This window comes from Malus sylvestris, chromosome 8, assembly GCF_916048215.2.
Source record: "Malus sylvestris chromosome 8, drMalSylv7.2, whole genome shotgun sequence".
Classification (NCBI taxonomy): Eukaryota; Viridiplantae; Streptophyta; class Magnoliopsida; order Rosales; family Rosaceae; genus Malus; species Malus sylvestris.
This window is the reverse complement of record NC_062267.1, coordinates 24,036,831-24,047,486: the sequence shown is the minus strand read 5'-3', so window position 1 is coordinate 24,047,486 and position 10,656 is coordinate 24,036,831.

Below are 10,656 nucleotides of genomic sequence, written 5' to 3'. Positions count from 1 at the left end.
ACCTAGACCTCGAGCTGCAAACACGAACCCGGACCTCGATCTCGATGTTTCCCAGTAGGTCACCATGATTTTCCGACCAAGGTAAGCCTCGGGAACACTCTATTTCCTTTCCTTTTCGATTTTTATGGAAGATCTTAGGGTTTGTATTTGTTTTGATAGGGTTTGGAGATTGAAGGAACGAAGGAGGAAAACTCCTCCAATTTTTCGATGGCTTTCGAGCCTTTTTCCAGCCAACTCCGCCAAGGTCGAGGAAATCAAAGGTAGATTCTGATTCCTTGTTCTCCGAGCTTCGATTTGATATATTGGAAGGCTAGGTTTAGTGATGTGTTTGGTTGGTCGGAGCCGGGGTTTGTCCCGGCTATCATTTTTCTAGATTCCGGTGGTTGCAATGGCAACCGGCCGGAGAAGAAGAAGAGAGAAAACAAAGGGGGGGCCTTAGTCAAACCCGGCCCAAAACCTTAAGTCCAAGCCTTTGGGCCTTTGTCCCAGGCCATCCCATTTCTGTAATGGGCTCATAATATTCTCTGGAATATTCCTTGGGTTTACTTTTTTGGAATTTACTCGGGAACCATCCTAGGCTAATATCGACGCCCTGAGTTCGTTTTTGACATCCATTTAGTGAAAATCCAAAGTTTTAACATAGCTGACCACCAAGGCGTCTCGGTTAACTTTTAGGGTTGACCGTTGACTTTTTACGAAAATTGCTCGGGACCCTCCTTAGCGTATTTCAAAGCGCTGATTCTGAGTCCGCTATCTGTTTCTCCAAATTCAAACGTTTGAATTGAGTTTTACTAATGGGTTCCAATATTATGCTTAGGTGTAATTATTATCGGAGACTCTGGCCTTCCTAGCTCGAACAAATATGACATCACAAGTAACTATGATTGGGCCTTTTCCTTTTTATAGTATACGTATAATTGTTAGTTTCCATTTATACATTCCATAAAGAGTTTTCTACAATACGCCTAGATTAGCGTGACGTTCATAAGATTTAGCACATTGATAGAAATTATGAAATATGCTACGTCCTACGGGATGCACAGGTATGCGTATGATTATTGATGCCATAATTATATCTACGGCTATGAATGATATTATGTTGATTAGAACTATTGAATCATTATGGCATGACTATATTTGTATTATCTACTCATCGTTTGTTGCACTGGTGTTAGTACTCGCCTGGGCCAAGGCCAGTCTTTCACATGTATGTGCACATCATACCGTACGCTCACTTTGGATCCATTTTAGGTGTCTGTCCTATTCTAGATTGCTATAGGAAATTAGGACTTGTATGTGCTACGCATAGCACTAGTCGTCATGTGATTGTAATACTATAGCGTATATCATCGTTACACCCAGTCATGTTCATGTCAGAATAACTCTGCATAAACTCGTGTGTTAGCATGTGTCTATGAGCACTCGATATGATATGTTGCTTATGCGAGATTGAGTGATTACGGACGTCATGCGTACTTATGAAATATTGTACCGTATTGAATTCTTAAGATATTGCAAGCTACGGTAAGTATTTTCATACTATACGTAGTATGTATATTTTGGAAACTAAACTTGTTTTACAGCGAGGGGTTATAATGTTTTCAAAAAGGTTTTATTAAAACTTTATTTTCATGCCTACTCACCCTTGTTTACTACCCCTCCAGGTTTTAGTAGCTAAGCTTTCGTATCGACGAGGATTCTTGGCAAATATTAGTATTGGAGACTACCTTCAATGGTATAATTCTCATCCTACTTTACTGTACTTTTCTTAAGCTCTGACATCACGTGTGAAATGGGTTCATTCCCACTCATCAGTGCACTCTTATATTTAGGCACTTTTAGGTTTAAATTTATTCACATTTTCCACTACACTATACTTTATGGCTTCGTCACCTTCTAGGTGTCAACCAGCACAACTCGATTCAGAGTCAAAGTGAGCATTCTGGGTCGGGGTGTGTCAAAGGACCTCAATCAAAATATTCAAACAAACAAAGTTTCAGTCTAATAATTAGGTTGATTAGGAACCGGAACCAAAATGACCCTTGATAAAAACTGAAAATTAAAAACTTGTTTGGTAAAAATTTCCATTTTCAAAATGAAAACAAAAGTCAAGATTTTTTTTTTAAACTCACAAAATATTTATTTTAAGAGTCTTTCAATAATCATTTTGTTTTAGTTTTTATTTTTTTAATTGAAATCTCATTAGGGAATTATTTTCACTTAAAAACACTAAAAATTGAAAGCCAAATTTTGAAAATTCAAAAAATATTTTCACTTTTAGTTTTTAGTTTTTATTTAGTTGAAAAACTAAAAATAGTTACCAAACGAGTTTTCGATATTCAATCATTTGATAGCTATTTTGGTTTTTTTTGATTTGTTTCAACAAAAACTTTATGTTTAGAATAAGGGCTAAAATAATTTTTTTAGCAATTTTCTCTATATTTCGTCCACATTTCATTGCTCCTCCCACCTCCACGTACCCACGGCCCATGCCTCAATCCTTTAATATTGAGCGAAACAAAAATGCTCGAATCAACCCATTTCCCCCAAAATTGAAAATTTGAATTTCCAAATAAGAGGGACGGGTAAGGGTTGCCGATGATGTTGGTGTGGAGGCATAAATTAAGTACGTCCAATCAAAAGATGTTGATTATAAGCTCAACATAATAAAGCTACAATTGATAGTGTGAGCAAACTAGTACCTCAACCCTAATGGGCTAAGCATATTAGTCCACTAAACATAGATACATCGTCATCTACATGTAGACACGTCAATAGAGAGCTCATATCCTTAACACCATGTCATAAGCTACTCATCCAGGATGGTTTACGATGTCGCACACATCACACCATTATTTCTTAGAACTACACTCATAGTTTGATTCTCCAGCTCGAAGATATATAGGCAGTTCAATATGGATTCAACCTTACCCCTCCCCATTCTGACTGAATGATTGCATCCGTCCGCGATGTGTGTAAAGTTAGTTCCAATAGCAAAGTAAGCATAGGAAGGCTCTACAAAGTCCCTAATTTTTTCCATGAAATTTAAAGGCTAGTAAATGGTGAACTAAAACTCAATTCAAAATACCAAAGAGTAACGAATGAAGGGCCTCACTTTGAGTGATTACCATTGTAAAAAAAAAAAAAAAGGGTAGCATGTCATTCTCTCCCCTATGAGAGCCCCTCCACCGTGAGTGTAATTCTCTTCCTCCGCACGAGTTAGCGAAATGCCCAGTTACAAACAACTGTTGAAACTCTTATTATTGCAACTAAATGTTTCATCCAACCACTCCACTGCCACCATAACTTCAGATCCCCTTTCCATCTCACTCAAATCTAATTCCCTATTCCGATGTTAATTTCTTCCAACCACTCCCTTTCCCTCATAGTTTTAGATCCCATTTCCATCTTTCTTGTCTCTAAATCCTTATTCATCTGATTCCCTTATGTGCACATTTATACCAAATCCCTATTCCCTATTAAGTCATCTTCCTTCCAGCTCAGATCTTGGGTTTAAAGGGTCTCGTCAGCAAGGATGGCAGGTATGAAAAGGAGAAGAACCCCACCGAACAGAGATAAATGCAAAGGAAACCCTACTAAGGATGGTAAATCAGGAAATTAGGGCAATGAAAATAGGCATAAATTACCCCAATCAAACTCTAGCAAAAGAAAGAGACAGGAATACCTCTAGCTACTCACTTCATCAAATGTAAAGGCCAACTACTCAGTTACTATTAATTCGGGCATTAATGGCAAGGTATGTTTCAGATTGGGAATTAATAAAAGTATACTAACCCCTGTTATTATGTTTGTGGTCCTTGTGTACCTATAACTGGAGTAAAAAAGATGTGAGGTGAGAATCAAAGAAGACAAGAAATAGAGTAAAAAATTGGGTAAAGCCTCAATAGTCTACCTTACGTACACATCTATTTAAGCGGTCTGTGAAACAACTCATACCCAAAGACAAATGGCAGGAGCAGAAATAGAGGAATTGATGGTCCACCTTGAGAGGAATATGGATCTATCCATAATAGAGCAATGAGTCAAACTAGTGGGCATAACGTTGGTTAACAAAACCCTCAACAAATTGGGGGAGGTAGAAGTCAAGTGGGTCGGAAACAATACCTTTATTATCATTGTTCAAGATGAAAGTACTGGTACTAAAATTCTAAACTAGGTGTCATGGGCAGTCATGAAACATAATTTTTCTATTAAAAGCTGGCCACATAAGTTAACACTAGAGGAAGTTAATATGGAAGTTGTCTTCTTTTGGATACAAATTAGGGGTGTACCACATTATCTCAACTCGGAAGAAAATGTGAGGCGTTTGGCATAAAAAATTAGGGAGTTTGAGGAATTGGAAGACCTAGCGAAAGCTCGAGGATTCCTAAGAGTGAACACCTCCAACCTTCTGACCACATGGTGTTAGCTTCCAATAGACTATAATAATGAGACTTGGATTGAGTTATGGTATGAAATATTACAAGACTTTGTTATCGATGTGGTAGAATTGAACACTCTAACACTAAGTGCTCATTTGAACCCGTGAATGGTAGTACTACTGGGTACGGAAAGTGGACAAGAGCAGCACCAATTCGAGATTTCAAAGAATCTCCAAGACCTGTAGCTATTACTTCGGGGAAACGAAGGTACGCTGGTGCAACAAAAGTAGGATCCAGGCTTCCTAATCAACGATGTATGGAGGAAAGTATCGAGGATACCACCATGAAATGAGTAAATGACATAGTGGACCCCAACCCAGCGATACTGCATCAAGACAAAGGAAAAAACAGATGACATGGACTTCAAAGAATGAGCGAATGATAGAAGTTCAACCTGACCCAATGGATAACGGAAGGATGTAGGCCTCTATTGAACCATCGCTTTGCTATGGGTTTTAAGCTTGTGTAGATGCACAGTAAGCAAGGAAGAAATCTGACGATCACGATTGAGGAAATTCAGGAAGAGATTTATACCCAAACCAAGGGAGTAATTATTATGCCTTAGACTCAAACACATACTCCATAGATAAAATGGGGGACATCGACAAACATGGAAATGATCTTTAGAGAGAGTGGTCGTGCTCTTCAGGAAGATGCGAGTGGTAGCAGAACTAAGCGAGAACTGCAAATCAAGAGCAAAAAGATGATGCACTCCCCCACAGAAGAAAGCTAAAACAGATGAAAAGAGCAAAATGATAAATGAGAGAAAATAGAAGGCTGCAGATAAACTAAGGAAAATGACCATAAGAGAGAGATGTCTGATGATGGAGAAAACGATCTACGTGGAGGAAGAACTGCAGGAAGCGCCGATAAAGTATTAGGATATGTGGAATACATGGAGGAGATCTTTGCAGGGGAGAAAAATGCATTGTTGGCAAAGAAAACGGGAAACTTATCTCGAGGTGGTGGTGGCTGGCCTTCAACGACCGCACGATCACCATGATACATCTCTTTTGGAACTACCGTGGTCTTAGGTCAGACACAGTAGTTCGGGCCATACATGGGCAAATTAGGAAACATAGACCCTCTATGATCTTTCTCTCGGAAACTAAAATAAGAGATCATAGAATAGAAGGGGTTAAGCGGCGTATGGATTACTTTAATGGTTTCAATACCATTCCGATAAGGAGAGTTGGTGGTTTGAGCCTCTGGTGGAATGATTCGATGAATGTGGAAATTATGGAGTACTCCAAACACTTTATTGATGCTAGATGCAACTATGTTGACTCGTAGTGTGTGTTTCGATTCACGAAAGTCTATAAAACCTCTTATCGGACGAAGAAGGCGGACTTTTGAAGGGGAATGATTCAGAAATTTGGCCAGGACAACATCCCATGAGTATGTGGTGGTGATTTTAATGAATTCTTGTGGGACCATGAGAAGTCGGGAGGTGCCTGGAAGATTATGTGCAAGATGGAGGTTATGGATTTAGAGTTTAACAGTCCCAAATTTACTTGGAGATGAACTAAAAATGGGCAGTTGGTGGAGGCTCGGCTCAATTAGGGGTTAGTTAATGGGTGTTGGCAGATGATATGGCCTAACACTACAGTCACCCACGACATTTTTTTGGGGTCTGACCATTGCCCAGTTTTAGTTCAATTTGAACTGAATGCTAAGAAAGGGAAAAAACTTTTTCATTTTGAGGCATTCTAGGTGAAAAAAAAAAAAACAGATTAACAAGAGATTGTGAAAAGAGTATGGGCAAATCTCGTGAGGGAAACACCTTGGAGCGATGGAATATGAAGATAAATGAATGTCGAGCCAGGTTCATTAGTTGGAGCAGAGACAAATTCAAGTAGCGAGGTTGGCAAATCTAGGAGATGATGAACCAATTGGGGAGTCTTCAAAATGATTGGAGAGGTAACTTTCAGAAAATTAAAGCTCTGGAAAAAAAAATGGACTAGCTGTGGAGTCCAGAGGAAAGTTTTTGATAGCAAAGATCAAGAGTTAAATGACTTAAGGAAGGGGATGCCAATACTACGTTTTCCCATCAATCTACTTTGCATAGGTGAATGAGGAACAAAATGGTATCGTTGAAGAATGGCAGTGGGGATTGGGTGGAAAATCCAAGTCAGGTAAGGCGCATAATCGACAATCACTTCATTGATCGGTTTACTTCGACAGGGCACCAGGATTAGGGAGCCATCTTAAGTTATATCACCTAAAGGGTTACTGATGAAATGAACGTAGCCCCCACAAGCCCAATTTCAGTTAAAGAGATAAAGACGGCGGCAATGCAAATGGGGGGTTTAAAGGCCCTGGGTCCAGATGGTTTTCAAGGTATATTCCACCACTCCTATTGGGACACCATAGTTATGGATGTGAATGAAATAATTGTGGACTTAATGAATGGCACTCAGAATCGTAATTGGATAAATGCTACTCACGTAGTGTTGATTCCGAAAGTGCAAAATCCTGAATTTGTTTCATAGTTTCATCCTATTAGTTTATGTAATTACTCATACAAGGTCCTCTCGAAGGTTATGGCAAACCGTCTCAAAGCTTTTCTATCAGACTTGATCTCCCCTACCCAAAATGCATTTGTGGCTGGAAGACAAATACAAGATAACATCAACATCACGCATGAGATCTTCCACTTCCTCAAAATGAGAAAGACAAAATGTAAATTCAAGCTGGGAATCAAATTGGATATGCACAAGGCTTATGATAGGGTGGAGTGGGATTTCTTTTTGGCGGTGATGGAAAAGATGGGTTTTGACAATTGATGGAGAAATCTTATAAAGAGATGTATTTCATCGGTGAACTTTGCCATTCTTCTTAATGGATAGCCCGGCTTAAAATTTGCTCCATCACGTGGTCTTCATCAGGGGGATCCATTATCCTCATATTTATTCATCTTGGTTAGTGAAGTATTTTCACTAATTATTCAATAGGCCAGTGATCGGAAATGGATTAAGGGGTTGTAGATGAACCCAACCGGTTTAACTATTTCCCACATCTTTTTTTCTTTTGCAGATGACACCATTATCTTCCTGAAGGCAGAAAAGGAAAATTGCAAACACTTAATCCAGTTAATTGATGCCTATTGTTCGGCATCGGGACAACAAGTTAACAAGCTGAAATCAAGTGTCTTTTTCGAGGGAAACTTCCCAGTGGTTTTATCAGAAGAACTGGCCGGCATTCTTGGCATGAACACTGTTGGGGACTCGGGTTTGTACTTGGGAGTCCCGACCATCTCGGGTCGATCGAAGAAATGTAGGTTGGCTTATGTTAAAGGAATCTTAATGAGAAAAATTCAAGGGTGGAAGCAATCCACTCTATCACAAGTTGGGCGTGAAGTTCTGATAAAGACAGTGGCACAAGCTATCCCTGCATACCCGATGAATCTATTTAAATTCCCCACGTCACTATGCAATGAGTTAGATGCAATGATCTCAAAATTTTGGTAGGGGCAAAAATGAGGTGAGAATCATATTCACTAGGTATTAAAGGAAAAATTGGGTAGATCGAAAACTGAGGGAGGCTTAGGTTTGAGGAATTTTGTGGATTTCAATGATGCCCTCCTAGCTAAGCAATGTTGGAGATTGATAATGGAACCGAACTCCCTATGGGCATTGGTGCTTAAAGCTCGTTACTTTCCTAATTGCTCTTTCCTCGATGCAAAACGGGGTGGGAGAGCTTCCTAGGCTTGGTCCAACCTACTTGTCGAAAGAGATATCCTGCTTGGGGATCACATTGACAAATTATGAATGGTAAAGAGGTCTGGGTGCCGGTTGATAGATGGTCCCCGTCCATTCCCTTGGGTAGGCCTTCTCATTTGGCCACGGTGCAAGTCATGCGGAATACGATGGTTGAATCTCTGATATGCCCGGATACTAAGAAATGGGACATAAACATTTTGAAACCATTTGTGTCGAATAGAGAGTTTGATGCGATCTTAGAGACTCATATTCGGGGCCCGATGCTCCAGGATAGGTTTTTTTGGCCTTTTGAGAAAAATGGGACATGCTCGGTCAAATCCATATCCCATTGGGCCCATGCAAGGAACCGACCCCGAAGGAATATGAGGTCTTCTACATTTACTTCCATCCCAAATTCACTGTGGAAAACGATGTTGAATCTGGAAACCACACCAAAAATCAGGTGCTTTGTGTGGAAATCTCTTCATGCGGCTATTGCTATTATGGAAAACTTATTTAAAAGACGATCATCTCTATCACCTCTATGCCCCCTATGCAATTCTCATGAGGAATCGATTAAGCACCATTTCCTTCTATGTCTGTGGGTGGAATTGGTTTGGTTTGGTTTGGTGGAGCTTTGAACCTTAGGATAAATCGAGAGGAAGGTACGACATGGGCAAATTGGCTTCTTGCCATCTCTGTTTCTGCCAACAGTTCAAAGCGTGTGTTGAGAAATTTGGTGTCCAATGTTGCCTTTACGTGCTGGCAAATTTAGAAATCAAGATGAAATTTTCTTTTCAACCAGCAACCAATAAACCCAAGATAGGTAATTGCGACAATATCCATCTTGATTGGAGTTTTCACCGAGGCTTTCGACTTGTCAATCTCTCGTCTTTTGCCCTGCATTCCTGTCACGGATACTACTACTGCATGATGGATCCCACTGTGCCCGGGGTTCATAAAAATTAATGTGGATGCTTGTTGGGTGGCGAGTACAGGTTCGGGGTTTGCAGGTATGGTGGCGTAGGATTCAAAAGGAAATTTCTTGGCTGCTTGCAAATATTGCGTGAAAGCCTCAAGTGTAGCTATGGTGGAGGCACTAGAAATCCTACATGAATGCAAGTTGGGTATCCATATGGGCTGGAATTCGGTTATTATTGAATCTGACTCATCGGAATCAATTTCTTGCCTCAAAGATACGACAACAAAGGGCAGTTGGGGAGCTTTTCCTACTCTAGTGAAGAGCAAAAGAAAGGGGAGTCTTTCCAAGACTGTCGTTGGTCTTTGACTCCAAGATTAGCCAACACGGTTGCGAACCTAGGTCATACCTATTTCATACCACCTACTTCATACCTATTTCATACCTATTTTATGCCACCTACTTCATACCTATTCATCTGGGTCAATAGACCTCCATCTTCCCTAGTGCATATTTTATGTAATGATGGTCTTCCTTGCTCCCCTAGGTCTTCATCTGGTAGTGTGAGGGGTGAGGCTTTTAGCATTAGATGCAGTGTTGTGGAATCATGTATCTCCTTGCACTACTTGGTCTGTTACGCCTTATTTGGCTGCTTGCCTCCGTGTAGGCCTCCTGTGTATCATTTTGGCATCTTTGCCCGAATATTACAGTATCCTGTTCACCAAAAACAAAAGGGGTTATTCAAGGTCTACAGAACTTTATAGGAGGGTGGTTTTATAAATTCATAGAGTTTGATGGAGTTTAATTGATTTTTTGAGATTTTAAGTAAAAATTTGAGTAAATTCCTTCAAAATCTTAAGGGAAGAGTTGAGATTTATGATGCTTATAATAAACTACCAATTTTTTTCAAATCCCTTGAAATCCTTCATTTTTTTTTAAATCATCTAAAATTAATTTCTAATTTGATACACTTGAATTTTTATAAACTCCTAAAAAATCTTAATTTCATACCTTGAATTTGTATAAAAAAAAATATAACACCCCCTATTCTAAAGGACTATAAGGAATTTTGGTGTTACTCTCTAGTAAAATTTTGCCTAATTTAAAATAAAATTAGATATTTTATTTTCCATCTTTGTGGAATGAGTGTTTTCCTCCAAATATTTCGGAAAATTTGGAAAAATAACCAAATTTTAGACCCCATATAGAATTATAGTCACTATTTTAATTTTATGATAATTATAACCAAAATTTGATGTAAAAGTACTAATATACCCTTAATATTAGGGTTTCTCACAACAACCAAAACAAACCTTTGAACTATCTTAAAATGAGAAATTAATCTTCTTCACTTTTTTGTCTTCAATTTAGTCAGTGAAACACTAAATCCTAATTAAAAGAATAATAATTAGCCATGGAATTAGTACCTTCTTAAGAACATTCTCATAGCTTGCCATACTAATTAAAGAGAAAGCTAATTCAGTAGCCTCAATCTGCAGTAATCCTCAACATTTTAAGGTAGTTTAAGGGTTGTGTTGTGGTTGTTGTGAGAAACCATAGTATTAAGAGTATATTAATACTTTTACATCAAGTT